The sequence below is a fragment of the Bufo gargarizans genome, chromosome 1, assembly GCF_014858855.1.
Source record: "Bufo gargarizans isolate SCDJY-AF-19 chromosome 1, ASM1485885v1, whole genome shotgun sequence".
In the NCBI taxonomy this organism is placed as follows: domain Eukaryota; kingdom Metazoa; phylum Chordata; class Amphibia; order Anura; family Bufonidae; genus Bufo; species Bufo gargarizans.
In genome coordinates this window covers 68,794,329-68,796,486 of record NC_058080.1, presented here as the reverse complement: position 1 = coordinate 68,796,486, position 2,158 = coordinate 68,794,329, and positions in this window count along the sequence as shown.

Here is a 2,158-nt window from a genome sequence, read left to right as displayed (position 1 = left end):
CTGATTCTGGAAAAAAACTTATAATAGACATAGCTAAAAAAAAAAAAAGACATATACTAGATATAAAATATATATAAAAGAGGAGCAGTTGCTGCAAAAAAAACTTCCAGCAACAATTTTTTTTTTTTTTCAAATATCTTGGACAATACAGGAATTCCCGTATAGATACTCGTGCTGATGTCTATCAGGGATTCATTCATAGGGTCGAGTCAGTCTATCCTATATATAATGGAAAAATGGTGAGATGCATAAAGACATCCAGCAACAGCTAGCATACAGTGCAGAGTGTAAAAATTAGCTGCAAATGAAGTAAAAACAGCCAAAAATACAGCAAAGATATACAGTATGATGAGTTTGCCAGGTTTATTTGCTGACTATAAAACTATTATTAAAGAGGAATTTCTGAGATTTATCAACTGAATAGGTCGTCAGTATCTGATCGGTGGGCGGTCCGACACGCAGGACCCCCGACGATCAGTTATTTCAGAAGGCACCGGCGCTCGCAGTACTGCCACTGTCTTCTCTCTTCTCACCAAGTACTACGCCGTACATTGTATAGCGGCTGCGCATGGTATTGCAGCGTGATGTAGCTGCGCCTAGGCCACGTGACCGATGAACGTGACGTTACATGGCTTAGACCAGGCATGCTCAACCTGCGGCCCTCCAGCTATTGGAAAACTACAACTCCCATCATTCCCGGACAGCTATCAGCCTACAGAAGGGCATGGTGGTAGTTGTACAACAGCTGGAGGGGCCGCAGGTTTAGCATCCCTGGCCTAGACTAAGCTGTGAGAAGGCTGCTACAGTGAGCCCGGTGCCTTCTCAAACAGCTGATTGGTGGGGGTCCCAAGTGTCGGACCCCCACCGATCAGATATCCAGAGGATAAGTCATCGGTTTAAAAAAAAAATCTTGGTAAACCCCTTTAAGTAAAGGTTGAGCGTCCCTTTAAATAGGTTTCCTGTATAGGGAATACAACATAGTATTTGATAACCACTATCATTACATACAAGCAGCAATAAAGTAGCTACCGGTAATTATGGTGTCCTTCCTGATCCTATGTCCTCTTTTCCAATACACTGTATTGCCATCTATTGTCTATGTTAAGAACATTAAAGGGTAATAAAAAAAATAAGTAAAAATGAAGCAAGCCTGTAATTTTGATTAAAAACACTACTACGTTTGAGTATACAGCTCCAGTGTAGACCTATGTGATTCTATGGTTACAGACTACATCTATGTAGTACTGATCCCACTGTTGTGTGTTACCTTGCTCACTCAGGCGCCTCTTCTAGTGACTAGGTTAAAGGGGTTATCCCATGACTAATGTAAAAAAATGAATATAAGACATCATATAATACATGACACTCTTTCTAACAAAGCTAGAACCAGTCTGTACCTCACATGGATCCAGAGATCTCCCCATTCATTGCGCTGCTAGATTTATATCAAGCTGGCAACTCAAGGGGAGTGTCTTTTCTGCTGCAGCTAAGGGGCGTGTCTCAGCTCTACCTATCACAGCTCAGAGGGCGTGTCTCAGCTCTCCCTATCACAGCTCAGGAGGCAGTTGAAGGATGAAACTGAGCATGTGTGGCCATCTCAGTGAGCAGGACAAAGAAATAAGAAAAAAACTAACAGCAGGTGGCGCTATACAGATACATTTTATTGAATAACTCTGTGACTGTGCTAAATGTTTAATTACATGCAATTACAAAAGTATTCAGATGCAGGTGCTGGTTTAAAAACGAGAATATTTTACATAGGACAACTCCTTTCAATGGAGGGGCAAATGTGCAAGATATTAACTGCTTGGTTAGACTACACAGGGTTTATTTATTTGTAACCATAGCGGCATATGGTATATTTTCAATCAAGGCTATTTGTATAGTGTTTTTTGTTTTTCTCTCTCAATGCAATGGAGCAATGTAAAATTGGTTGCATAAGCGTACTTACCTTTTTAAAAAGCAGTCAAGAACACTATAACTGGTCTTTTTATGGTTTAGATGCATGTGATCCATCTAACTGTACTATTGAATTGACTTCTGAAGAGCTGCCATGAGTGCATTCATAATGTGTTTGTGCGGATACATTGGAAGGATTTCTCTGTGTGTACCTCCGACATATGCCCATAGGCGGTATGGGTATTCTGCAAAAAAAAAA